We start from the raw sequence: 27,672 nt of genomic DNA, 5'->3' as shown, positions 1-27,672 counted from the left end.
TGTCTCCACTATACTATGAAAAATAACATGTCTTCTACATTTATGTTGGGGTTCTTGATGATGCAATGTGTAGGTGGTAGCCATAACCATTGGACAAGGGCAAAAGGCAACACATTCTTTGCCAAAATACACAAGAAAGATCTCTAACCCAATTGCTAATAGTTTTCCTCTCTGAAACCTCTTGAGCATAGCTCTCAGTACTACTGTATTCCAAGATCTTAACTATGATGGCCTTAACTTAACTATAAGTCCAAAATCCTCAAATCTGTCACATTCCTCAAAAAATAAAACCCGCTTATGGTCAGGTTTGTCACAGCAGTAGCCCTGGTACTAAGTTCTGAAGGACTTATTTTAGATTGCTATGATAGCATGCCATGACCAAGGCAACTTATTAAAGAGTTTAATTTGGCTTAGAGTTTCAGATGTATAGAGTCCATGATGGTAGAGACAAGGAACAGCTGAAAGCTCACATACTGATTCACAAAACTTAAGGCAGAGTCTTTTTGAAACTTCAAAGCCATGTGAAATGGGAGATGCTAGATTGCATTTATCCTGTGCCCAGTCAGATAGGCTGGTGGGAAGTGCTGATACACTGCTTGGGGTGGGAAAATGCAGCCTAAGATGTGGGAGGTCAAAATTGGGTTCCTTGATTCCTGGGTGGATGTCCAGTTTCTGCTGGAAATAGGAGTCAGGAACAGAGAGTCAGGGGTCTTCAAGCCTGTGATGAGGAGTCTGAGGCCAGTTCTTGGTGAAAGAGACAGTCCTTGGTTTCATACTATTCATTGACTTTTTTCACTGAGGAAAATGGGTGCATGCCATCTCCTGAGGATGAACCAGAGATGAAATGCCCTTTGCAGGGAGAATTGTTTGTGAAGGGAACCATGTTGGCCAAACTCTCAGGGTCTCTAGATACCTTATTAGCATGAAGAACTCTGTTTTGATCACCAAATGTTATGTACCATAGTAGGGAGTGTGGCCATATGACCAGGGCATGGATCGAAGCAGGTGAAGCTCTGGGGTGAGGTTGCAGGGCTTCTAACCCACTCAACTTTACCAAGTTTCCTGGCACGGTCCTCTGCCCCACAACACATTTCTCCCAATAAAATAACACTATTTTAAATAATTTTTTATGAGGTATTTTCTTCATTTACATTTCCAATGCTATCCAAAGATTCCGCCCCCCCCCCCAACTCCCCTGTCCACCCACTCCCACTTCTTAGCCCTGGCATGCCCCTGTACAGAGGCATATAAAGTTTGCAAAACCAATGGGCCTTTCTTTCCACTGATGACCGACTAGGCCATCTCCTGATACATATGCAGCTAGAGACACGAGCTCCAGGGGGTACTGGTTAGTTCATATTGTTGTTCCACCTATAGGGTTGCAGATCTCTTTAGCTCCTTGGGTACTTTCTCTAGCTCCTCCATTGGGGGCCCTGTGATCTATCCAATAGCTGACTGTGAGCCTCCACTTCTGTGTTTGCTAAGCCCCGGCATAGCCTCACCAGAGACAGCTATATCAGGGTCCTTTCAGCAAAATCTTGCTAGTGTATGCAATGGTGTCCGCGTTTGGAGGCTGATATGGGATGGATCCACGGGTATGGCAGTCTCTACATGGTCTATCCTTTCGTCTCAGCTCCAAACTTTATCTGTGTAACTCCTTCCATGGGTGTTTTGTTCCCAATTCTAAGAAGGAGCAAAGTGTCCACACTTTGATCTTCGTTCTTCTTGAGTTTCATGCATTTTGCAAATTGTATCTTATATCTTGGGTATTCTAAGTTCCTGGGCTAATATCCACTTATCAGTGAATATATATCATGGGAGTTCTTTTGTGATTGGGTTACCTCACTCAGGATGATGCCCTCCAGGTCCATCCATTTGCCTAGGAATTTCATAAATTCATTCTTTTTGTTTTTTTGTTTTTTTTTTTTTTTTTTTGAGACAGGGTTTCTCTGTGTAGCTCTGGCTGTCCTGGAACTCACTTTGTAGACCAGGCTGGCCTCGAACTCAGAAATCTGCCTGCCTCTGCCTCCCAAGTGCTGGGATTAAAGGCGTGCGCCACCACGCCCAGCTTTTAAAATTCATTCTTTTTAATAGTTGAGTAGTACTCCATTGTGTAAATGTACCACATTTTCTGTATACATTCCTCTGTTGAGGGGCATCTGGGTTCTTTCCAGCTCCTGGCTATTATAAATAAGGCTGCTATAAACATAGTGGAGCATGTGTCCTTCTTACTGGTTGGAACATCTTCTGGATATATGCCCAGGAGAGGTATTGCTGGATCCTCCGGTAGTACTATGTCCAATTTTCTGAGGAACCACCAGACTGATTTCCAGAGTGGTTGTACAAGCTTGCAATCCCACCAACAATGGAGGAGTGTTCCTCTTTCTCCACATCCTCACCAGCATCTGCTGTCACCTGAATTTTTGATCTTAGCCATTCTGACTGGTGTGAGGTGGAATCTCAGGGTTGTTTTGATTTGCATTTCCCTGATGATTAAGGATGCTGAACATTTTTTCAGGTGCTTCTCAGCCATTCGGTATTCCTCAGGTGAGAATTCTTTGTTAAGCTCTGAGCCCCATTTTTTAATGGGGTTATCTGATTTTCTGGAGTCCACCTTCTTGAGTTCTTTATATATATTGGATATTAGTCCCCTATCTGATTTAGGATAGCTAAAGTTCCTTTCCCAATCTGTTGGTGGCCTTTTTGTCTTATTGATGGTGTCTTTTGCCTTACAGAAGCATTGTAATTTTATGAGGTCGCATTTGTTGATTCTTGATCTTACAGCACAAGCCATTGTGGTTCTATTCAGGAATTTTTCCCCTGTGCCCATATCTTCGAGGTTTTCCCCCATTTTCTGCTCTATAAGTTTCAGTGTCTCTGGTTTTAGGTGGAGTTCCTTGATCCACTTAGATTTGACCTTAGTACAAGGAGATAGGAATGGATCCATTCACATTCCTCTACATGATAACTGCCAGTTGTGCCAGCACCATTTGTTGAAAATGCTCTTTTTTCCACTGTATGGTTTTAGCTCCCTTGTCGAAGATCAAGTGACCATAGGTGTGCGGGTTCATTTCTGGGTCTTCAATTCTATTCCATTGGTTTACTTGTTGCTATACCAATACCATGCAGTTTTTTTTTTTTGTTTGTTTGTTTTTTGGTTTTTTTTTTTTTTTTAATCATATGTGCTCTGTAGTACACCTTTAAGTCAGGCATGGTGATTCCACCAGAGGTTCTTTTATCCTTGAGAAGAGTTTTTGCTATCCTAGGTTTTTTGTTATTCCAGATGAATTTGCAGATTGCCCTTTCTAATTCGTTGAAGAATTGAGTTGGAATTTTGATGGGGATTGCATTGAATCTGTAGATTGCTTTTGGCAAGATAGCCATTTTTACTTTATTGATCCTCCCAATCCATGAGCATGGGAGATCTTTCCATCTTCTGAGATCTTCTTTAATTTCTTTCTTCAGAGACTTGAAATTCTTATCATACAGATCTTTCACTTCCTTAGTTAGAGTCATGCCAAGGTATTTTATATTGTTTGTGACTATTGAGAAGGGTTTTTCCCTAATTTCTTTCTTAGCCTGTTTATCCTTTGTGTAGTGAAAGGCCATTGATTTGTTTGAGTTAATTTTATATCCAGCTACTTCACTGAAGCTGTTTATCAGGTTTTAGGAGTTCTCTGGTTGAATTTTTAGGGTCACTTATATATACTATCATATCATCTGCAAAAAGGGATATTTTGACTTCTTCCTTTTCAATTTGTATCCCCTTGATGTCCTTTTGTTGTCGAATTGCTCTGGCTAGGACTTCAAGTACAATGTTGAATAGGTAGGGAGAAAGTGGGCAGCCTTGTCTAGTCCCTGATTTTAGTAGGAATGCTTCGAGTTTCTCTCCATTTAGTTTGATGTTGGCTACTGGTTTGCTGTAGATTGCTTTTATTATGCTTATGTATGGGTCTCGAATTCCTGATCTTTCCAAGACTTTTATCATGAATGGGTGTTGGATTTTGTCAAATGCTTTCTCTGCATCTAACGAGATGATCATGTGGGTTTTGTCTTTGAGTTTGTTTATATAATGGATTACGTTGATGGATTTCCATATATTAAACCATCCCTGCATCCCTGGAATGAAACCTACTTGGTTAGGAAGGATGATTGTTTTGATGTGTTTTTGGATTTGGTTAGCGAGAATTTTATTGAGTATTTTTTGCATCGATATTCATAAGGGAAATTGGTCTGAAGTAATCTTTCTTTGTTGGATCTTTGTGTGGTTTAGTAATTGTGGCTTCATAGAATGAATTGGGTAGATTACCTTCTGTTTCTATTTTGTGGAATAGTTTGAGGAAAGTTCGAATTAGGTCTTCTTTGAAGCTCTGATAGAACTCTGCACTAAACCCATCTGGTCCTGGACTTCTTTTGGTTGGGAGACTATTGATGACTGTTTCCATTTCTTTAGGGGAAATGGGATTGTTAAGATCATTAATCTGATCCTGATTTAACTTTGGTACCTGGTATCTGTCTAGGAAGTTGTCCATTTCATCCAGGTTTTCCAGTTTTGTTGAGTATAGCCTTTTGTAGAAGGATCTGATGGTGTTTTGGATTTCTTCAGGATCTGTTATTATGCCTCCCTTTCTGATTTTAATTAGGATGCTGTCCCTGTGCCCTCTAGTGAGTCTGGTTAAGGGTATATCTATCTTGTTGATTTTCTCAAAAAACCAGCTCCTGGTTTGGTTGATTCTTTGAATAGTTCTTGTTTCCACTTGGTTGATTTCAGCCCTGAGTTTGATTACTTCCTGCCGTCTACTCCTCTTGGGTGAATTGCTTCCTTTAGTTCTAGAGCTTCTAGGTGTGTTGTCAGGCTACTAGTGTGTGTTTTCTCTAGTTTCTTTTTGGAGGCTCTCGGAGCTATGAATTTTCCTGTTAGAAATGCTTTCATTGTGTCCCGTAAGTTTGGGTATGATGTGGCTTCATTTTCATTAGACTCTAAAAAAGTCTTTATTTCTTTATTCCTTCCTTGACCAAGGTGTCGTTCAGGAGAGTGTTGTTCAGTTTCCAGGTGAATGTTAGCTTTCTATTATTTATGTTGTTATTGAAGATCAGCCTTAGTCCATGGTGATCTGATAGGATGCATTGGACAATTGCAATATTTTTGTATCTGTTGAAGCCTGTTTTGTGACCAATTATATGGTCAGTTTTGGAGAAGGTACCATTAGGTGCCGAGAAGAAGGTATATCCTTTTGTTTTAGGATAAAATGTTCTGTAGATATGTTAAATCGATTTGTTTCAGAACTTCTGTTTGTTTCACTGTGCCCCTGTTTACTTTCTGTTTCCACACTCTGTCCATTGATGAAAGTGGTGTGTTGAAGTCTCCCACTATTATTGTGTGAGGTACAATGTGTGCTTTGAGCTTTACTAAAGTTTCTTTAATGAATGTGGTTTACCTTGCATTTGGAGCATAGATATTCAGACTTGAGAGTTCCTCTTGGAAGATTTTACCTTTGATGAGTATGAAGTGCCCCTCGTCTTTTTTTGATAACTTTGGGTTGGAAGTCGATTTTATTAGATATTAGAATGGCTACTCCAGCTTGTTTCTGCAGACCATTTGCTTGGAAATTTGTTTTCCAGCCTTTCATTATGAGGTTGTGTCTGTCTTTTTCCCTGAGATGGGTTTCCTGTAAGCAGCAAAATGTTGGGTACTGTTTCTGTAGCCAGTCTGTTAGTGTATATCTTTTTATTGGGGAATTTAGTCCATTAATATTAAGAGATATTAAGGAAAAGTAACTGTTGCTTCCTATTATTTTTGTTGTTAGAGTTGGCATTCTGTTCTTGTGGCTGTCTTTTAAGTTTGTTGAAGGATTACTTTCTTGCTTTTTCTAGGACGTGGTTTCTGTCCTTGGTTTTTTTTTTTTTTTTTTCCCTGTTATTATCCATTGAGGGGCTGGACTCGTGGAAAGATAATATGTGCATTTGGTTTTATTGTAGAATACTTTGGTATCTCCATCTATGGTAATTGAAAGTTTGTCTGGGTATAGTAGCCTGGGCTGGCATTTATGTTCTCTTAATGTCTGTATAATATCTGTCCAGGATCTTCTGGTTTCATAGTCTCTGGTGAGGAGTCTGGTGTAATTCTAATAGGTCTACCTTTATTTGTTACTTGACCTTTTCCCCTTACTGCTTTTAATATTCTATCTTTATTTAGTGCATTTTTTGTTCTGATTATTATGTGTTGGGAGGAATTTCTTTTTTGGTCCAGTCTATTTGGAGTTCTGTAGGCTTGTATGTTCATAGGCATCTCTTTCTTTAGGTTTGGGAAGTTTTCTTCTATAATTTTGTTGAAGATATTTGCTGGCCCTTTAAGTTGAAAATCTTCATTCTCATCTACTCCTATTATCCGTAGGTTTGGTCTTCTCTTTGTGTCCTGGATTTCCTGGATGATTTGAGTTAGGATCTTTTTGCATTTTGCATTTTCTTGGATTGTTGTGAAGATGTTCTCTATGGAATCTTCTGCACCTGAGATTCTCTCTTCCATCTCTTGTATTCTGTTGCTGATATATGGTTCCAGATTTCTTTCTGAGGGTTTCTATCTCCAGTGTTGCCTCACTTTCATTTTCTTTATTGTGTCTACTTCCCTTCTTAGGTTTAGTATGGTTTTGTTCATTTCCATCACCTGTTTGGTTGTGTTTTCCTGTTTTTCCTAAGGACTTTTATCTCTTTAGCAGTGTTCTCCTGTACTTCTTTAAGTGAGTTATTAAGGTCCTTCTTGATGTCCTCTACCATCATCATGAGATATGCTTTTAAATCCTGGTCTAGTTTTTCAGGTGTGTTGGGGTGCCCAGGACTGACTGAGGTGGGATTGCTGGGTTCTGATGATGGTGAGTGGTCGTGGTTTCTGTTTGTAAGATTCGTACATTTGCCTTTTGCTATCTGGTAATCTCTGGACTTAGTTGTTATAGATGTCTGTGGTTAGAGATTGTTCTTCTCATGATTCTGTTAGCCTCTATTAGCAGACCTGGGAGAATAGCTCTCTCCTGAGATTCAGTAGTTAGAGCACTGTCTGCAAGCAAGCTCTCCTCTTGCAGGATATCAGGCATTCGGACCTGCCTCCTAGCAGAAGATGAAGGCCCGAAACAGGGCCGTCCCAGTGTGTTCGGTAGTCCACAATCTCACTGGTACAGACTAGTCTCAGTGGGATCCGGGAATCAAGATGGCTCTCCAGGGTCCTCTGCCAAAGCTATCGCGTGTGGGGTGGACACCTCTCCTATTACAGGGAAAGTGACCACAGGGCCTGCCTCAGAAGCTCTGTGGCTTCTGCCTGTCTCAGAAGCAGGTAGCTTCTGGAGTCCACACTCTCACCTGTGCAGACAGGTCTCATGGGATCCGGGAACCAAGATGGCTCCCCCAGTGCTCTGGCTTAGCCCTCCCGGGCGGGGTGTAAACATCTGCTCTGGCAGGGAAGGTGCCCGGATGTCTGGAACCAGAAACGGGGTCTACCTCAGAAGCTCTGTGGCTTCCACCTGTCCCAGAAGGAGTTAGCTTCTGTAGTCCACACCCTCACCTGTGCAGACAGGTCTCACGGGTTCCAGGAACCAAGATGGCTCCCCCTGAGATCTGGCTAAGCCCTCCCACGTGGCAGACACCCCTCCTCTGGCAAGGATGGTGCCCAGATGTCTGGAGTCTGCCTCAGAAGCTTTATGGCTTCTGGCTGTCCGAGGAGCTGTTAGCTTCTGTAGTCCACACTCTCACATGCGCAGTCTAATCTCGGCGGGATCCGGGAAACAAGATGGCTCAACCAGGTGCTCTGGCAAAGCTCTCCTGTGCAGGGTGGACACATCTCCTCTGGCAGGGAAGGTGCCCGATGTCTGGAGTATGAAACGGGGTCTGCCTCATAAGCTGTGTGACTTCCGCCTGTCTCAGGAGCTGTTAGCTTCTGTAGTCCACAGTCTCACCTGGGCAGAGTAGTCTCGGCGGAATCTGGGAATCGAGATGGCTCTCCCGGGTGCTCCGCCAAAGCCCTCCCTCTACTCCAGCAGGGAAGGTGCCTGGATGTCTGGAGCCCAAAAAGGGGTCTGCCTTAGAAGCTCTGTGGCTTCTGCCTGTCCCAGAAGCAGTCAGAGTCTGTAGTCCACACTCTCCCCTGCGCAGACAGGTCTCTGCGGGATCCGGGAACCAAGATGGCTCTCCCGGGTGCTCTGGCAAAGCCCTCCCTGGCGGGGCAATGTCACACTTCCTAATCTTCAAACAGTTCTGCCAACTGGGGACTAACTGTTCATATAAATGAAATTATCGAGGCCATTTTCATTCAAATCAGCACAGCCAAGATAACCTGAATGTCAGTTCCTGGTAACCGTGTAAAAAGCAGGCATAGTGGTGCTCGTGATAGTAGTAACTGAGGAAGCAGAGATAAGAGAATCCCTGGAGCTCACTGGCCAACCAATCTAGGCAAATTGGTAAGCTCTATACTTACCAATTTAGGATAGTGATTGAGAACGCCCAAACATTTATGTCTGGCCTCTGCTTTTGCACACATACCAAGTTTTAGTGGAAATAATGTAGGCATGGTGGCTTACTCTCAGCACTCAGGAGTTAGGTATACATGGGAAGATTAGGAATTTGTCAGCCAGATCTGCATGAGAGCCTCAATTAGTATAAAATTTTAGGGGAATGTTTGATAGTGACTGGTAACATCAAATTGAAGATTAAAATCTAAGAGGAAGTGAAGAGTAACTATTTGGGACCTATTTTGTACTCTCTTACATCTGTTTTGAATTACTAGAAAGTCTTATTCTCAGGATTCATGGTTTTATAACTGACAAATTGCTTACTATCTGAAAATGAGAAGCCTTTTAGTGTAGATCTCTAAGTGGACTTAAACCCTTCATCTCTTCTAAATGGGCATTTTAGTTTTACAAGTGAAGGAAATAGGGACGACTTTGAGAAGTATGGCAGTTGGCTCAAAGGGAGGAAAGCCTTAGGAATTAACTAAGGAAGCTTAACCTGCAGCAGTTCTTTTTTCTTCAGAAAAGAATGGCTGAGGGAATTGTAGAAAATAACTGCTTTCTTATATCTGTCTGTGCTGATGCCCTAATTTACACTTGACATTGTACACATAACTCATCACTCCCTGTAGTTATCTGTTCCACTGGGAAATAATATCTGACAGTCACAGACCTGGCTACTTGAGAGCACACACCTATCCTGTCTTCCAAGAAAATTAATGCCTTGACTAGTCTGAACATGTCAAACCCTCCTTCTTCTTATCCAACTACATTGTCTTCAGCAACCTCTAGAATCTTCTTTCATGGTCTCAGCTGGTTCATTTTCTTTGACATTTTTCCTATCTTTATAATGTGTCTAGATGGACTTTTGTTTCCTGTTGAAAAAAAATTGTTTTACAGTTTACCCTTCCCTATAGTTCACCAACTTAAGTATTCACTATCTTTATTTCTAAACTATATTACTCTAAATAGAGCTGCTAGCTGCCTTTGAATGCAAGTGCAGTGTGTAGTCTCCAGTCCCGTATTTCAGTTGCCTCAACCCCACCCATCCCTCATTTTCCTGTACGTAGCAACATAGAATAATATGGATTCTCTTTTTATCTTAAGCCAGAGTTTCAGCACAGGCTAGCCTCAAACTCTTTGTAGCCAAGGATAACTATGAATTTCTTTAACTACTACTTTAAGGCACACATAATCTTTTTTCTCCCTTTTCCTCCTCCTCTGTGTGCATGTGTGTGTGTGTTTTAAGTATTTTGCCTGCATTGTATGTCCATTACATGTATGTCTGGTGCTAGAAGTGGTGAAAAGAGGGCATTGGCTATCCTGGAGCTGGAGTTAAGGGTGGTTGTGAACCACTATATTAGTTCTGGGAATTAAACTTGGGTTCTTCAGAAGCAACAAATGCTTTTAACCATCGAGGTATCTCTCCAGCTCTAACCCTGAACTTCTGATGCTCTTGCCTCTGCTACCCTAGTGCTTGTCACCACACCAAATTTATGAGATGCAGAAGCTTAACCTAGGGCTTTGTGCATGGTAGGCAAGCAAGTGCTGTACCAAATGAGTTATATCCTCAGCCACACTGACTCTTTTATAACTCCTGTCACACCCCTCCCCATCTCAAAGGTTTATGACCTCATATTCATTTTTATTCCAGAAGCATATTTAGGTGTGCACGTATCTGAGTAAATCCCTCCTGAGCACACGGAACCAGTGACTGAGTTTCTTGGTTAGATAAGATTATGTGACAGAGATGTTATAGTCTGCCCAAATTGCCTGCATAAGTACTCTGTTTGCCCCTGACCTAAGCTTCTGTGTTATAAGATGGGGAGAAGGAAAAGACCTTGTGATAAGGGTGTGAAGGCAGCCTTTAGGAACTTGTCCTGGGGTGACAGCCTGCAGGAAAATGGTTTTAGTATTACAATTTGAAAGATGTGAATTATACCAAACACCAATGAGTTTTGCAAAGGGTTCTAACTCTACAAAGACTGAACAACAGCACCAGGTAAGCCGGACTCAAACTAAAAGGCATTTAGAGATATTGGTTTAAGAATTGAAATCTCTGGTAGTTTATTACATTAACACCATCCATGAATTAGCAAGTAGTTCGATCCCAAAGAAACTGTGAGGCCCTCCAATTGTCCTGAGTCAGAGGAAGTGACAAGAAGCTTTTGGAACATCATGAGAAGTTCTTTGGAGCATTTCTCTACAAAATCATGACAAATGAGGAGCAAAGGTGGCAAGGTGAACCAATGCCACAGCATTATCAGTGAAGACTAGCATTAGCAAAGCCCAAGAAAGACCAAAGAAGGCTGGAAAGAAGACTTAGCAGTTAAAAGCACTGACTGCTCTTCCAGAGGTCCTGAGTTCAATTCCCAGCAACCACATGGTGGCTTACATTTGGGATGAGATCCAATGCTCTCTTCTAGAGTTTTTGAAGGCAGTCACAGTGTAATCACACACACACACACACACACACACACACACATATTGAATAAATACAAATGTCAGCAAAGAATGAACCAATGCCAGAGCCTCATCCACTGTCTGTTGGGTGATAATTATACCCTTTCCAAACATCACATGTCCTCTAAATGTCCATTCCAGCAAAATACCATATGCCCTTTTCCCAGGCAGCTTCTAAAACAACAAACACCACCACATCTGTTCTTAGCTAAACATCCTTTTACATGTCTGCTTCAACATAACATCTTTTCAAAAGACAGTTTCCAGAAAAACATATAACAACCGAATCTCAAAAAACAAAACAAAAGAAAACAAAAAACCTTCAAAATAACAGCAACAACAACAACAACAACAACAAAAATACAAACAAACCCAAATATTTCCACTTCACTTTCTTTTATCACAAAATACTTGGACATAAGTGTCTGTGATGGTTTGTATATTCTTGGGCCAAGGAGTGGCATCATTTGGAGGTGTGGCCTTGTTGGAATAGGTGTGACCTGGTTGGAGTAGGTGTGTCACTTTGGGTGTGGGCTTAAGATTCCCCACCCTTGTTGCCTGGAAGTCAGTCTTCCACTAGCTGCCTTTGGATGAAGACATAGAACTCTCAGCTCTACCTGTGCCATGACAACCTGGATGCTGCCATGCTCCTACCTTGATGATAATGGACTGAACCTCTGAACCTGTAAGCCAGCCCCAATTAAATGTTGTTTTAATAAGACTTGCCTTGGTCATGGTGTCTGTTCACAGCAGTAAAACCCTAACTAAGACAGTGTCATAACAACTGGGGTTCTTATTGCACATTGCCATGTCTAGGGAAGGTAGTGTGCATTTCCACTGGGTCATCTTGGGAGGCATATGATATCTAAGCCTAATTTTTACATTTTTAAACAAAGGTAGTTTTTTGGTTTTGTAATAAGTGCTAAATGCTAAGATACATTAATAATGTATGGAAGATTTTAGCATCTTAGATTATCTTTGCCTAATTGAATTTGGTAATTGCAAAATGGGCATTTCCTATTTCTGTAATTTGTCTTAAATTTACTAGTCTTATATCGACACAGGACTTTCCCCTAACTCACTGTTTTGTTTTGTTTTTTCCTAAGTATTGCTGTGGAGTTACAGGGATTTTATTATTATTTTTTGGTATATTATATTCCACTGCTATCAATCATTTCAATGTTTAAATTACAGTAAATGTAACTAGTAGAGCCCCCTCACACTACTTTCTGCACCTTGGTGTGGGCATGTCCCTACAACTAATTTTCTTTATAGAGTGTACAGTATTCAGAAAGTCTTTACTCTTGAAATTTTGCAGTCTTGGATTGGCCATTCCGAAACAACAACAACAACAACAACAACAACAACAAACAAACAAACAAAAAAACAAAAAACAAACCTCCAGTTAGTGCTTAGAAACTGAAATTTCAATGGTAGCTTTATTCACTATTTGCAGGAAACTGGCTAGGTCCTTTCAAGAGCTCAATCAATAATCCAATTACAACTTTCTCCCCTCGATTTACTCTTCCATATCTGTCCCCAGAATCCTTACCCAAAAGGAGACCCACCCACCTTGTCTGCTCATAAACAGGTTGTAGGATTGAATGTTAAATAACAAACTAAGCCAACCAGGCAAAAATCCAACATGGAATGTACTGCCATATGGGAAAAGGTACATTCTACTGAACTACTAACCCCAAAACACTAAAACTGGCAACCCTTGAGTTCTTAGTGATAGAATTAGAATATTCCTAAGTAAGGCATTTACATCTTTATGAGTTAATATCCTTATCCAAGAAATGCTTCCTTTCAAAACTCATAATCAGGCAGACATGGTGGTGTATTCCTTTAATCCTAGCACTAAGCATTCTGCACTTAGGCAGAGGCAGGCATGTCTGGATTACAGAGTTAGTTCCAGAACAGCCAGGAGTAAGAAAACAACAACCTCCCATTTTGCTTTTGCAGCACTGTGTAACCCAGGCTGGCCATATACTTGCAGTCTTCATGCCTCAGCTTCTTAATTGTGGGGTTACAGACAAGCATCATCATACCCAAGACTTTTTGTTTGCTTTGTTGCTCTAGATAGGGTTTCTCTGTGTATCCCAGATCTCACTCATAGACCAGGCTGGTCTTGAACTCAAGAGATCTACCTTCTAAGTGTTGGGATTAAAGGCATGCGCCACTACTGCTCATCTAAATTAATTTCTATTTATGTGTCTGCTTGTCTAGACATGTGTCCAGGTACCCTGGAAGGTCACAAGACAGTACCAGATTCCCTGAAATTGTAGTTACAGAAAGCTGTGTGAGCTGCCCAGTGCTGGGAACTGAACCAGAATCCTTTCTAAGAGCATTTAACCACTGAGCCATCTCTCCAATTCACCAAGACTCTTATAGATTTAAAACAATTTGGGGGAGCATCATCATTGGTTCACACTAACCTATAAATTAACTTTCAGAGGATCTGATGCCTTCTTCTGGCTTCTGTGGGCAAATGCACATATGCTTTTGTGAAATTTCTAGAGGAGAGAGGATTGGAATCATTTTAGGATGTGAAATGAATTTCCAAAAAAATTGAAATCAGAAGATTTGGAAAAATGAATCAGGAGTTAGAAGCACTTGCTGCTTTTTTGTTTGTTTGTTTGTTTTGTTTTGTTTTTGACAGGGTTTCTCCGTGTAGCCGTGGGTGTCCTGGAACTCACTTTGTAGACCAGGCTGGCCTCAAACTCAGAAATATGCCTGCCTCTGCCTCCCAAGTGCTGGGATTAAAGGCATATGCCATCACGCCCGGCTGCACTTGCTGCTTTTAAAGAGGTTTCAAGCATCTAAGTCAGTTGACTCACAGCCACCCCTAACTTAAGTTCCAGAGCATTTGATGATCTCTTTGAACATCTGTAGGTCCTGCATACACATGATGCACATAGAAATAAGCATGAACAAGTACATACACATAAATACAAATAAGTAAATAAAACATTAATATTTAGAATTGTAATCAGGATCTCATATTTCTAGGTTTCTTGCAACATCTTGATATCCATGATATGGAAATAACCTAGATATACACTACTGGATGAATGAAAAAAATGTAGCATGTCTATGCAATAGACTATTCACTAAGCTTTAGCAAAGAAGAAATCCATCTTCTATGACATTACGGAAAGACCTGGGAAATATACTAAGTGAATCAAACAAGTTATAGAAGGGCAAATACTACATAGGACTACTTACATGAGCTATCAAACATAGTAAAACACATTTTAATAAACAGGAGAATGGTGGTTATCAAGGGGTTGAGAGAGGATCATTGATGTTCAAAAGAATGAACATATTCATGCTTCGATATTTAACTTGAAAGTAGATGAGGAAAAAAATACTGATTACTTATAATATTGCATCTACTGTTAATACTGTCAACATAAACCCAGCCAGGGAACAGAAGTCAATGAAGACCAAGAAGTCACTGGCTTCCATTTAATTCTAGGCAATCTGCAAATATTTCCATTTTCCATTGCATATGAGAACTAATTAATTTAAAACTTTTAAATTAATAAACCATTGTCTCCAGTTTGGGTTGTCCATATCCTTCTGGATGAAGGGCCGTATACTGAAGAGTGGTTACTCTACAGGGAGCCAAGCCTTTAATGAGAACTGACTATCCTTCCCCAGAATTCAAAGTATCTATATCTCCTTAGTTAGGAATGAGAGCACAAAGCCCACTTCATATTCTCTTCTAGACTATTAACTGGCTTGATTTTGAGTAGTTCTTATGCAGTGATCCACTGTGGCTCTGAGTTCATAAGTGCAGAGGTCCTGTAATGTCCAGAAGACATTGTTTCACTCTGATCTTCATTGACCTTTGTCTCTTATAACATCCCTCTTCCCCAGTAATTGCTGTGATTTGAGGGAGGGGTCTGATAAGATACCCATTTATACAGCTGACCACTCCACAGTCACTTTTTCCTCTGCTTTGACTACTTGTAAATTTCTGCACACAAATTTCTCTTATGAGCTCTCAGAACTATCTTTTTAGGGGGCTAGGGGTGGGGTCAAGACAGGGTTTCTTTGTGTGTAGCCCTGGCTGTCCTGGAATTAGTTCTATAGACAAGGATGGCCGTGAACTCACAGATATATCTCTGCTTCTGCCTCTGAAATGCTAGGATTAGAGCCCAGCTGAGCTATATTAGTACATATATATTAATTTAGAAGTCAGTTTGATACTGTGTTCATGTAGAGTAGTTTCACCACTCAGGCCAGAGGTCCTTAACCATGGGTTCTCAGCCAGATTAAGTGAATCAAACCTGGGTTCTTTGCTTATGGATAGGCCTTAAAACCAATCAGAAATCAGTTGGTAACTCCTATATCATTTGTGCCACTATTGCACCCATAGACATATCTTACCATGCTGGTCAATACTGCATGTTAAAGCATTCACAGCTATAACACATAAATTTTATGAATACAAAATATTGTGATATACTTTGTTTTATAAGCTTTTTCGTTTATTTTGAAGAGACTGAGTGGGAAGTACTGTAGCTGCAGGGAAACTAGTCATTTAATGAATTTAAGAAAATAATGATATTCTTCCGGGTGGCGCACACCTTTAATCCCAGCACTCGTGAGGCAGAGGCAGGCAGATTTCTGAGTTCGAGGCCAGTCTGGTCTACAAAGTGAGTTTCAGAACAGCCAGGGCTATACAGAGAAACCCTGTTTAAAAAAAAAAAAAAAAAAAAAAGGAAAGAAAGAAAGAAAGGAAGAAAGAGAAAGAAAGAAAAGAAAAGAAAAGAAAAAACAGAAATGAGGAAAATGTTCACACTTTTGTGGGCTCTTGGAAATAGAATCAACATAATTTATTGATGGATTAGTCATAGACATTGAAAGGAGAAATGCCACAGACCGGGCCCAGTGGGCCCTCCTCAATCTGTGGGAATCAGGGGTTCGGACAGATGGGCATAGAGTTGGCAGGAATTGGGGTGACAAACAGACTCGACACAAGGGAGTATGGATCTGAATGTAATTTGTTAAATCGAGCATCAAACTTTTTATACAGAAGAAAATAGGGAAGTTAGGTGACACATCAGCAAGATACAAAGAGGTTACTGGATTCTTACACAAAACAGAGGAATGCAAACACAGAGGGACTGGCAGGAACCAACTGGGATAAAATTCAATGTCAACAACTGGGTTCAAAAACAGCTCCACTTAAGGTCCATTTAATCTTAGAAGCCAGGGGCAAGGGCTTCATGCCCTTGCCATAGTTCCTGTTCTAGTCTATTGCATAGTCCACCTTCTCCCTATGCCATTGTAAATACTTGTATATGGGTGTAACTCAGCTATCTATAGTTCTAAGCATCTACTCTGGTTCACAAACTTCCTTCTTCCTAAATAATGGTAAATTTCTGTGTAGGGCAGTGACTTAACCTATCCATGCCCAGGGTCGGATCAAGGACTGAGGATCAAGGACTGCTTAGAATCTAACTTAGCTATATGTCAAAATATCAATCCTTAGGAGCACTTGTAATAAAGCAATATTAAGGGAAAGCACTCAGATCCACTTACCAACTAAAGCAAGGACATTGGAGCATTCTTTATACTCCACGTTCCAGAAGACTAAGTTTCCGTGAACTTGCCTCAGGACAGTGCCCAGGTTTTCAGGGCCTGTCATGCCTGTCACTACTGGAGTAGATGTAGCAGAGAAATGCAATGTGACTTTCATTTCTCTTTTAAAAGTTTGTTTATTGTTATTGTGTGTGTGTGTGTGTGTGTGTGTGTGTGTGAGAGAGAGAGAGAGAGAGAGAGAGAGAGAGAGAGAGAGAGAGAGAGAGAGAGAGAAACAGAGGTTTGTAGGCCTGCACAGCTGAAGTTAGAAGTGGTTGTGTACCATTTAATGAGGGTGCTGGGAACTAAATATATATTCTCTAAAAGAACATCAATTACTCTTAACCACTAAGGCATCTCACCAGCCCTGAGACCTATACTTCAGTCTTTCTAAACCTATACACTAAACTAGAAATTCTCAAACCATACTTGTACTGACTTTGAAAATATCCATTTTTAGGGATTAAAAATATTATACACCACTGACAGACTTCAAGAGAATAGAGAAAGGCAAATAAGGTATTGTGTTTTAGAAAAAGGAGAGCCAGGAATATGGTTTATAGAGCCAGATATGGTGAGGTAAGAGGGGTAACTTGGTGGGCCCATGTTGAGGCATCCCTTCCCCCTGAGGTAGCAGCCATATGATGGATATAGTATGGAATAGACTTTGTTTAGGGCATGGAAAGGGAGGCAGAGAAAGACAGATGGACACACACACGCAGAGAGAGAGAGAGAGAGAGAGAGAGAGAGAGAGAGAGAGAGAGAGAGAGACAAGAGAAGAGAAGAGATAAGGTCAGCTGGGAACATGTGGAGGTGGGGGAAGAATACAGGGAGAAAGGTATCAGGGAGAGAAAAGAATCAGAGAGAATAAGAGAGTGAGGAGGGGGCAAATAGCTCCTTTTATAGTAATTCAGGACTATCTGGCTGTTGCCAGGTAACTATGGGATAGAGCCTAGAAGGAACATTAACATAAAGTATAAAATGTGTAGATGAAAGTGACAAAAGCTGCATTAAGTAAAAAAGATTACAATGAAACCTTATTGACAAAAAAAAAAACTCTAACATATCAAGTACTAGGTAAAAAAAATGGCACAGTAAAGTAAGCAGAGGAAATAAAAACAGGTAAGTATCAATAAATACATATTTTCAGTACTATCTGAGGTCAAATCATTCACTTGTTTTCTTATCTATTGTTTCTCTAAAGATAGAGTTTCACTGCATAGCCCAGCCTGACCTCAATCCCAGTCCTGTTGTGCTGGAGCCTGCCAGTACAGTCAACTCGAGAACCATAACTGGAGGAGCACGGATGGTTATAGGAAAGGCAGGAAGAAGATGCAAGAGACAGATATGGGAGGGATGCTGGTCAATACCATGTCAGCAGCAAGTGTATTTTCTCAGTATCTTTTAAAGGGAAGCAACAGAAAGCATGAACAATTTCAGAAAGTTAAACAATGACACAAATGCTTTTGTGGCAAGCTTATGGTGCACAATATCTATGTTTGCCTAAGGCCATTTTCTTCAGGCTTAGATAGTCTCTCAAGGATGTATACATATGCAGGGGAACTTGGCAAGATATAACACATGTCTTAATTAAAAAACAAAGACAGATGTTAGCAGACTCATTCATGATTAACCACAAGCAAGAAGTCAGCCAAAATTAACTCTGGATGTACTCCCCACATGCCCCCCCCCTTTTATCTATACAAGCCAAAGCTGTCTCAGCTATTGGTGTAGAAGACTGTACCTGTCTTAGGTGTCTCCTCAAGAAGTGTGGACCTTACCCATCGTTGGTACATGAATTCTAGCATTCATGCCCTTTCTTATGTTAAGTCACCTCTGAGACAATCTCACCTGTCTTTTTTATATATAAGAGTCGTGCACTTTGTCAGTCACAGAGCAGAAAGCTGTGCCTGTCTTAGGTTGCCATCTGAAAACACAGCTTTTACCCATTATTGGCACAAGAATAATCTTGTATTCATGGCCTGTCTTAGGTTGTGAAGGTTTTCAAGACAATCTTATCCATCATTAACTACCAACTTCTGCTAGGGAAGACATTGGCGCTTGAACTTTGTAACACTGCTTTGACTTCTGTAAAATCTCTGATGATTCCTCTCAAAAGAACAGAATAGACATGCCATAAAAAGGATCATAAAGCCAAGTCCTGCTAGTCCCAATAATATGTTAATGAAGTCCATGAAGGAAAAATGGCCTGTAATTTTTTTTCAGAATAGCATTTGCAATGCTAGCAGCAAAAAAAGACAAAGGTTTGCATGTCTTAAATTCACAACCTCCTTATGCAGGGCTAATAAATCTAAAGTAGTATTAGTATTATACCCATTTACCTTGAAGGTGCCTTTTTAATCTGGTTCAATTATGCTGATTCTCATTGTTTTTGGAGTTATACAAATCCCTACATATTGAGCATGACATTCCAAATAGCTTCTGACTTTCATTTCTTATACCTCATTGCCAATGATCTTCATTATATCATATAATGTGTCAATTCTTTGTTCTAGATGTCTGTCTAAATCATCTTGCATGCTCAGGACATTGGTTACATTTTCAAGAAGATGATTATCAAAACTAGCCATTTGTACCTCTTGTACTAAAGATTATGTAGAAGTAGAAGCACTGTATATAAGTGTTATGTGTGCAATAATACCAGCAACAATCAGCCCAATCATACATTTGTTCCTTGTCAGAGCATAATCTAATTCTTCCAATGTTTGTAAGCCGTTTTCAGAATACCAAAAAGCTGGTTGATGCAATGCAGAAGCAATTGGACAAATGACAATTAAAAAAAGAAACATTGAATTCATTATCAGAGTAAACAACAAGGGTAGCATTCCATATTCATAAAAGATTAGGTGGGGTAACACAGCATGTCATATATTTTACCTTAACCCCAGATCCTGTTTCAATTTTATCCATAGTAAACATAACATCATACAAGACAGCTGCCAATTTCCAAATATATCTCTGAAAATGTCCAGAACCAGCTCTCCAAATGACCACTGTTATTTCCTTTTGTTCAATATTGAGTTGATTTCCAGACCAGTCCCTGATTGAGTCAGAGTAACTGGTCACATTAAAGGAAAGAGGAGAGTCTTTCTCCTCTTTGAAGGCAGATTCCATAGTCTCCGTGTTCTCTGTTCTACAAGGTCTAAAAGCCTGAGGCAAGGCAGCTTGCCCAGTCTGGGATATATGTGTTCCCATCTTAATTATTTACACTACAATCTTAGAGATTTTCTTCTTCCAACTCTGAGGGTGTACAGGAACATATCCAGGATGGATACTATTTCTAGTAAAACAAATAGGCCCTTACTCAAAGCAATGTAATTCACTAATTTGAAATACTTTTCACTCCCAGACCAACAGAATCCTAACACCTGAGTATTATTAGTAGTCACAAGTACTTCTGGCCTTGACCATACAGAAGGATGTAGCAAAGGTGGGTCAGAAACATATATCCAATACAGCTTCCCCATCACCATCATCAGGGTACTCAGCAAGATCACAGTCAGCTTGTTTTTATAGGACTAGAGCTCAAATTATGGGCAAATACAAACTCATGAAGATTAGTAAATTTTAATAATTTATGGCAAGGGTAATGATTATCAATTCCCCCCACCCCCAAATTGGCAGATACCATAGGCCAAACACCCATATTTTGATAGAGCCAATCAATTTGCAATTTGGTAAAAGGTATAAGGATTTTATCAGGATCCTTTCAAAATATCTATGTGATTCTTCCCTGGGTAGTTGCACTAACATGACAACCACTTCATAGTAAGGAGTGATTACTTTAGCAGGAGAGACCAGTAGATGTATCCGGAGTAAGGGTGCATTCTGCCACAACCCTGCAGTAGGTGTATGTGAAGTAAGTAAAATATAAGCTCCCCATGGCCTAGCATAGTCAACATAATGAATTACTTATTGTTCTTTAGCCTTTTTTACTATAGATAATGCTTGATGTCCTTCCTCAGTTATAGACCATGGGTATAAAGAATCAGAATGTCCTTTTAAGATGTCAAATAATGGCTTTAATTCTTCTGTAGTTATCTTTAAGAATGGTCTGACCAATTTATATCTCCTAATAGTTTCTGAAAATCATTTAATGATTTTATCTTTTCTCAGCTGTATTTTTGAGGTAAAATAGCTTTTGAATATAATTGGTGTCGTAAATACCTATGAGGGGAGCCCTCAGAATTTTCAGAATTTTCCAGAATTTTCTCTGGAGCAGTAATTAACCCCTTTTCTTTCAATGCCTGTTGTTATTTGGACATAGGCTTGTAGCAAAGAACTTTCATTTTTGTCAGGTAATGATCTATATACACATGTGGATATAACAATGGCAATTGCTTGAGCTACAAACTTTTGGCATAAAGTGGGACTATTAGCTATGTCCTGTGGTAAAACTTTCCAGTGATATCTCCTCGTAGGTTCTTTAAAGTTGGTAGAATGGAACACTAAAGGAAAATTGCTTGCAGTCTTGGGGATGAAGGAGAATGGTATAAAAGCAGTCCTTTAAATCTAGTATAATCTTAATAAGTATAAGAGGAAATAGCAGAAGGAATAGGTAATCCGGGTTGTAAAGTGCCCATTAATTCCATAGTTTAATTGACCTTTCTTAGATCTTGCAATAGTTTCCACTTCCCAGATTTCTTTTTAATATCAAATATAGGAGAGTTCCAAGGAGAGTTGGAGGGTTTAATATGACAGCTGTCAAGTTGCTCCCGCACTAGATGTTCCATATTAAGAGGTCACTGATTTACCCATGCAGATGAATCATTGATCCAGGTAATCTTATCAGCATGGTGTATAGGTTGGTCAGTGACCTTTACTGAAAATACCCCAACCTGCTTTGGAATCTCCAAGTTCCAGGTATAATGGGGTCGTTTCTGCCCTGACCCTGTACTCCTGGACTTCCTGTTTGTATAAAGCCCTGATTGAACATTTGTGTGACTGCATCATTAGGGCTAAACAGCATAGCACCCATTCCCTTCATAATATACCCTTGCCATAACATTAGAGGCAGTCCTATCACAATATATAGAGGAAATTGACCCTTATGCCCCTCTAAATCCTCCCAATTTAAGAGATAACTGCTTTGTTTTGACTCTGCCCTATCCCTTGTAGTTGAATCACAACTGCTTAGGCCAGGTACTAAGCCACTGTTTGGCAGCAGTGACAGATACATTAGCACCAGTATCAAAAGAACCAGAAATTTTTTCCCATTTTAAAAATAAGCTCTGGTCATTGAGAAGAAATAGTTTGTACCCATTAGGCATCAGAAGATCCAAAACCAACATCGCCTCTGTGTTTTATTTCACTCCTATTATGTGTATCTATTATGAGTAATAAGAGTAATTGAGATATTTTCTGCTCTTGTTGCAGCACATATATGGTACCTGGAGGGAAGGTTATAATTTTTATTTCTCCTCCATAGTCTGAGTCAATCACCCCTAGGACTACTATGATCTCCCTCTTGGTGGTACTGCTTCTACCTAACAATAATCCTACTGCTCCCTGAGGGATAGGACCATAGACAGCAGTAGGCAATGCTTGCATCCGTATTTCAAGGGTCAATACTATATAGGTGGAAGAATCAAGGTTCAATCCTGTGCGTCCTGACACAGGTCTCAAATGGATTTCCTTGTTGTGGGAGAGACTGTGTTGCCCCATAGCATTGTTCTAGGACCTGGGGCTGGCCCCTCCCCTCATTTCCTGAAAGGTGAATGTTATCCATGTTATCTTTCTTCGATTTTCATTCTTTACCCCAATGTTTTCCTCTTTTAAACTGAGGACATAAGCCTGGATCTTTTATATGCTTAATATTTGACTACATTAGTACTATCTCTGGATATGGCCTTATTTGATGCCCCATTCTTCCATATCCAAAACAACTCCCTGGAGACCCAGGATGCCTATGAAAATTTCAAGGCTTTTGTTGCTGAAACAAAATTTGTTTAATAGTTTTCCCCTAAAAGGCAGTAGCTATAGCCAATCCTTGACTATAGGATGGCCCTACAACTGTGCATAAACGGATATATTCAGAAATAATTCCATTCTTTCTACGTGGTCAGATTGCTGCTTGAGAAGCAGAGTTTGCATATTCTTAGGCAAGCTGCTTTACTAGTAAAAGGCCAGCATCAGAACCATGAAAAATTCTGCCAGCAGCTTTCAGGAGTTGATTCACAAATTCCTGAAAAGTCTCATCTGGCCCTTGTCTTATTTTTGATAAGTCTTTTGTCTTTTTTTCTTTCTTTCCTTCCTTCCTTCCTTCCTTCCTTCCTTCCTTCCTTCCTCTCTCTCTCTCCCTCCCTCCCTCCCTCCTCCCTCCCTCCCTCCTCCTTCCCTCCATCATCCTTCCTTCCTTCCTTCCTTCCTTCCTTCCTTCCTTCCTTCCTTCCTTCCTTCCTTCCTTCCTTCCTTCCTGTCATAGTCAGGGTTTCTATTCCTGCACAAACATCATGACCAAGAAGCAAGTTGGGGAGGATTCAGCTTACACTTCCATACTGCTGTTCATCCCTGTAGTCTCCCCTCCCCCAGCCTGAAACCTGCTTGCTCAGGGGTGGAGCTTCCTGCTCATTCGGTCTGCCACGCCCACTGCTGGAACCTGCGGAGCCACACACGTGCACCTTTCTACTGAACCAGAGATTATTCGGCGGGAATCGGGTCCCCTCCCCCTTCCTTCATAACTAGTGTCGCAACAATAAAATTTGAGCCTTGATCAGAGTAACTGTCTTGGCTACATTCTTTTCTCTCGTCACCTAGCCCCTCTTCTCTTCCAGGTTTCCAAAATGCCTTTCCAGGCTAGAACCCAGGTTGTGGTCTGCTGGCCGGACACAACAATTGGCGAACCAACGCGGGACTGAGAAACGGCAAAGGATTTTTGGAAGAGACGCTGCTGGTTCGGAGCTCCATAAAATAAAGGATAAAGGAAATTCATACCGGAGAAGGTATGGGCTAAGCTGAGACAGCGTTAAACCCGAGCGCTGGTTCACTTAGGTTCAGCAGTGAGGAGCTGGGTATCAGGCGGTAGGCCGTAGCTCTCCGAAGCTACATGAGGTGTGAGAAAAGAAAGGGTTTATTAAAAGGAATAGGCGGATTGCCCCAGTTAATAAAAAATGCATCATAAGGGAGGAAAATGTCCCAAAAAGCAGAGAGAAATTTCTCTCTGGGCCTTATAGCAGGAGTACTCTGTTCCCTTTTGTGTCTTGTCTAATGTCCGGTGCACCAATCTGTTCTCATGTTCAATTCATGTATGTTCGTGTCCAGTCTGTATGAATGAATGTTCTATGTTTTGTGTTGGATAATAAAGATGGTATAAAAAACTTTATCTGCAAAGCCGAGAGCTGCCACGTGTTTCATCCAGGAATCAGACAAGTGGTGGGAGGGCCCCTGCTGGAAAAACTGTTCCTTTTAGGAAATAAAGGCGAGTGCACAGCCTCTTAAGTTTCGGAGTAAAAAAGCTAATAAATGGTTCATGATTAATGTGTTTGACAATGGTAGTGTTTATTTTATGATCGTAGCTACAAAAATTATTATTCTCTGATTGGTCTAAATGTAACTGCTTCATTTGGTTCTTTTTTATTGATAATGTGCTCTGAGTGTTTTCACAATCAGCTCATAAGTTGTTGGTTAAGATTAATAATTGTTACATTTCTACAGATGGTTAGTGTTAAATTTGATAACTCAAGTTTAGAGTCCTTCCGACACATGGCATAAGGCAGCCCAAGAGGCTGGGTCTCTAAAGATATTTCTAGTTTAAGTAATAATTAATGTGGTTCGTATCCTAAATAGTAAAATTTAAGATAAGATTTAAAGCAATGTCTTTTTATTAAAGCATTAAAGCTTGCTTTAATAGGTATTCATAGGTATTAATTGACATCCAAACTTCGTAATATGATAGTAATGCTTCTAATATTGATTTTAAAGATAATAAATTGTTTTAAACTTGGGTTTTGCTTTCCCAAGGTTATAGGTATTATCCTAACCTTGCACAAAAAACTTAAAAATTATGGTTAAAACTGCTATTGTTCCATTGACTGCAGCTTGCAGTTTGATTTCAAATTTAAGATCTTTAATTCACCTGTATACTGTAATCAAGATAATTACAAGAGTAATCATCTTATGAGAGCGCTCATACAGCTCGCTTCATACAAAACTGTGACGGAGTTATCTAGTTATGTTTGTCTTTGTAAATAGATTAGACAAACAGTTTGGTTATAGTTGCTGCCTGGCAGGAAACTGTAGTACAGGCAATTTTTTCACAACACTAAAGTTGTGAAGAACGTTTTAACTGTAAGTCATCTTAAGAAAGAGTATCAAAATTTAGAGGCGTAGACAGTTATATTGTTTCTCTAAAATCGGTCCTTATTACAGGAGGGCCAAGATGCTCAGATTAAAAAGTATTTTACGTTTGAGTCAATGCAGGGCTCTGGGCAGCCCCAGAGTGGCTTGTGGCCTTTCTTTTGTTTTGCAAACAGTGCCTGAGAAAGTTTTTTCCCTGTGTTCAAGAGAATTTCTTTTTAACAGTGTTACAGATCTATTCAGATGTTTAAAATAATGCTTAAATTCAAAGAGTTTTGCTTCTAGTGAACTGTAATCACTAGAAAATTCTGCCTCTAGGTATGGCTAATGTAACTTTACATTATGTATGAAAAAATTTTATTGTTTCTGCTTCTATACAAGAAGCCAAGAGTTTTAATCTTTCAGTGTATATTGTTTCCTAAGTGAAAAGTATTTTATTAACTAATGCTTCTTGAAGTTTACCTTAAATCCTTGCTCTCACCCAAAAGATTCAGAGACAATATCCTTTTATTACTTAGGGTTTTAGTTTACTACAAAAGTTTCTACAAAAAATAAAGCTTTTATAATTGTTATTAATTGGTAATTAAAAATTGGTTGTGCCCAAAACAATTCTTTGGCCAAAAAGAAAACATTATTGTAAAGTCATTTTTCTCATCCTCCCAGCCAATTGTTGGCCCACATGGGCCCAACTAGCTTCTGTGGGGCGAAGTCTTAAGACACAGTTTCCCCTGTTCCAGCACAAATGATCTAGTTGTGTGCTGTAGATGGTGTTTTAAAATACTGAACAATCAAACCTTAATTTGTATATTAATAGTCAATGCCATATCTCTGAGCTCGCAATTGCTTAAATTGTTCATCCCTCAGATACTATTCTCAAATTTACAATTGCTTATACATATTTCTAGTTAATAAATAAATTATGCACATGTGACTCTTAATAACTTTGCAAGCCTAGTTACAACTGCTCCTTAAGAAAATTGATTAAAAGTGCAATTAGTCACTGCCCCTTTACAGCCAAGTATTTAAAATGTTTTGTCAACTAGTTACTAATTCAAAAGTTTAGGTATTGTAAAATTTTAAAACTTTAACTTCTTAAAAGACTAAAGAGAGAAATTGTATCCCCGTGCATACTATTTAGTGCATTCCCATGCACACTATTGAAGTCTTACCTTTATTTTCAAAATCTAATATTTTAATGTCAAAGAGTTTAATAAATGCTTTATAGTATCTTAAAGGGATCTACTTATTGGCTTATAGATTGATCCTAAAACAGCTACCTTATTAGAAAAGGGAAAAACAGGTTTTCTCCACAGAACGCTGCAGAAACATATTAATTCGTGTGACGAGCTGGTAGGTAAGTTGACTCATGTCCTGATTGAATTGACTAAAAAACTAAACTAAATTCATGTTTTAGATCCATCCTTACTTGTCATTTTTCCAGTTTAGACTAACTTCTAGCCTTTTAACTTTATGGCAATAGTACATCAGAGACTGTATATTCAGACTTAGTAAAATTAGTCATTTAATAGAGTCATAATGATTTTTCTCTTTTCTTCAGTGTGACCAGCCATTCTAACTCAATCTCAGACTGGTCTAATATTCAGTCCAATGTTAGAGATTCCTATATTCTAAATTACCTAGCAAAGTTAATTCAGAGCACATCCCCCACTTCCCCTAGATCCCTAACCTCAGAAGGATTGCTGGCCTTACAGCTAGTAGAAAAAGCTATTAAAGAGCAATTGGTCACTTAATACATTGGTAAAATAGAAGGACCCCCTGACTAACAAATGGAAGGGTCCAGATCCAGTTCTAATTTGGGGTAGGGACTCAGTTTGTGTTTTTTCACGAGATGAAGATGGAGCGCGGTGGCTGCCAGAGAAATTAATTCGTCAGATGAACACAGATTCTAAATCTTCTAAAGTATCACCTTGAGGACTAAAATTCCTCTTTTGCTTAAAAGTCGGCTTGAGGACTCAGGCTCCGAAAAAAGCTACTCTCTGAGCCAGCTCCCGACAGGAGGCCGGAGACTAGCCTCAGCTTTACAATTTGCATTTGAATAAAGTACCTGGACTTCCCCAAAATAAGTTCTGCTTTCCTACTTTCTCACTGTCGAGATTTTGTCTTTCAAGCAGGTAAATCAACATTCTCGAGGCGGACCAGCGGATGTGCATCCCCGCCCCCCTAGAGCACACAGGTGGCTGCTGTTATCTCCTTTCCAAGGACATTTCCAGCACTTGGCCTTCAGTCTGATTTAAAATTTAGGTTTTCCTAGAGGGCTAGAAAAGTAGATATTTCTATATTAATAAAGATTGGTTTTTAATTTGATAGACAGGCTTAATCCCTTAGCTGACCTCTGGCTTTTCACCCTTGCTGTTACTGCAAGGTGTCCTTAGGCTGTGGAAAATACAGGGATGAGGAGGAACGACTTCCAGCTCCTATTTTAGCCACAAATCGTGGTGTTACTAATGACATAATTATTGCTTAGGCCTTGCTAAATCTGAGGTTGATAATTCTCCTTTAGGAGCTGCACAGCACTCAGAACTGTGCATACTGGTTTGTGATCGTACAAATTCAGTATGGGCATCGCTTGGTGCAGAGGCACTGCAGGGGAAGGTCCAGCTTGACCATTTCTGAGTTTCCTGTGAGATAAACCCGGTTTGAAAGAGGTTGGTATCAAATTTTGGCTAAAAATGAAAAATATTTTTCGGCTCTGCCTCACCTCCCCAAAAGGTACCCAGAGCCACAGGTGTGGGTCTTATCAGTACCCACGGGAGGAATCAGGTCCATGTCCACCCAAGCCAAGGTT

At 40.0% G+C, this 27,672-nt stretch overlaps 1 long non-coding RNA gene across 1 annotated transcript in view; it reads right to left on the bottom strand.

Annotated features, from left to right (window-relative positions):
* 4930586N03Rik (RIKEN cDNA 4930586N03 gene) overlaps window positions 1–27,672 on the bottom strand; it is a 72,275-nt gene that overhangs the window by 32,701 nt on the left and 11,902 nt on the right. The window lies entirely within an intron of this gene.

The sequence above is a fragment of the Mus musculus genome, chromosome 13 (assembly GCF_000001635.26).
Source record: "Mus musculus strain C57BL/6J chromosome 13, GRCm38.p6 C57BL/6J".
In the NCBI taxonomy this organism is placed as follows: Eukaryota; Metazoa; Chordata; class Mammalia; order Rodentia; family Muridae; genus Mus; species Mus musculus.
The sequence above is the reverse complement of the archived record's forward strand: the minus strand, read 5'-3'. Positions and strand labels throughout refer to the sequence as shown.